Genomic DNA, 1,834 nt, shown 5'->3' on the forward strand with positions numbered 1-1,834 from the left:
GAAAGGGGACTGTGGCAATTTTGGGGGGTAAGCTACAGCCACCCCAAAAAATTGCCACAGTCCCCTCTCCCCGTGCCACCCCCCCTCCCCTGACTTACTGGCTGGACGCTGCTCTCTAAGCTGCTGGGCTGTATTCCTGACCACGTGCATGCTGTGCACATGTACATGGCATTTATCGGTGACTTTATCAGCCAAAAAAAAGCCAATTGCCAATAATGTAAATTTTCCTTTTATCGGTGCTGATACAATATAGACAGATATATCGGTGCACCTCTAGTTCCAACCCCAAGTCTCAGCTGAGTGAATTGGCTCTATGTGCCTAATGGAGGCCCCAGGGCTTCATCAGGATGAACAAGGTGTGAGCCTGGGAGCGTCCAGGCTGTGCTGGGGCCAGATGGGTGTTTGAAAAAAATGTGAGGAGTAAAGGCTCCCATGCTGTGCTTCCTGGGGCTTCCCATTGCTAGCAGAAGTCAGTGTCTGGCAGGGACGGAGGTATGTACCTGCATCTGCCCTTCTGCCCCCATCAGCTTGGGGGGCTTTAGCTTAGTCATGTATGTTCCCCTGAAGATGCTGAAATGCTTCCTGAGTAGCAAAATAACCCAAATTCAGAACCCCCAAAATAACCTAAATTCAGTCAGCAGAGCATGAAAGATCAGGAGCTGGAGGTTTATCCCTGCAGCCTGTCTCAGCTGGGGAGGATGGCCCCAGTGTTCAACTACGACTGCCACTCCTTAAGGTAGGAGCTGCCCCAACCCCAGGAGGACTAGAAACCTTGAGTCCCCACCAACATTCAGGAACAGAAAACAGGAGCCTTGAGTATATCTTCCCTGGCACAGCATGGATCTGAGGGGATGGGATATCTATCAGTCCCTTGGAGCCCCAGAGTTGCTGCCCCTTTTAACACCTGGATCATGATTATTCATATGATATCATCAATCACCTGGGTGTAGCTCAGTGCCCTTGACCCAGTCCATCAAAGAACTGTAGAGAAGTAGGGCTGGAAGGGACCTCTAGGGGCTATCTAAGCCAACTCCCTGCATGAGGCAGAATCAGCCCTATCCAAACCATCCTATACAGTCCATAAACTAAACTCTTTGTAACCCAGGCGGTACTCCAAGAGGTACCCCCTCTCCAATTGAAGGAATCAAAGCAGGTGCACAAGCACTGTGGGAGGTGTAGTGACTCTCCTCCCCTTATAAAGCAGAGCTAGACCACCACTGGGGACTTAAACTTAGATCTCCCACATGGTAGGTAGAAACACTGCCACACAGCCACCAGTGCTGGTACTGTTTCAAGCTGCAAGGGGTCTTGACCTTCCTGGAGCCCCAGCCTCACGTCGAGCTGCCTGGCCTCTGATTGGAGAAGCCTCTCTGGTCACTGCTCAGATCTTTGCTGGAGCAGAGGAGCCTCTCCTGCTGGCCGCAGCCTCTCATAGGTGATCCTGGAGCCCAGCGGGGAGCCTCTCCTACCAGCTGCACACCGTGCTGCTGAGGACCCCAGTGCTGCCTGCAGGTCCCACTCGTTCAGGCTCTTCTGGGACAACTGCTCCTGCCCCGCTGGTTCAGCTTTTGCCAGCTCCTTGAAGCTCCTTCCTTGTGGTCCCTCGCTGGTCTCCCCTGAGTCAGCCGCGCTGCCCCTTTTATCCCCCTCCAGGTGACCTAAGGGGCCAGTCAGAGGACACGGAGGGCGAGTCTCTGGGGCCTGATTGGTGAGGAAAGGAAATCCCAAGTCCTCCAATCATCTTTTACCCCTTCAAAACCCCTGGGCCAAATCATTACCAGATTGGTGAGGAAAGGGAATCCCAAGTCCTCCAATCATCTTTTGCCCTTTCAAA

The 1,834-nt window shown here is 53.0% G+C and overlaps 1 pseudogene; it reads left to right on the top strand.

Moving 5' to 3' along the window:
• The first annotated feature begins 698 nt into the window (after positions 1-698).
• The window catches only part of LOC112551999, a 10,167-nt pseudogene continuing 9,031 nt past the window's right edge, over positions 699-1,834 (top strand).

Source organism: Alligator sinensis, unplaced genomic scaffold (assembly GCF_000455745.1).
Source record: "Alligator sinensis unplaced genomic scaffold, ASM45574v1 scaffold1509_1, whole genome shotgun sequence".
Classification (NCBI taxonomy): Eukaryota; Metazoa; Chordata; order Crocodylia; family Alligatoridae; genus Alligator; species Alligator sinensis.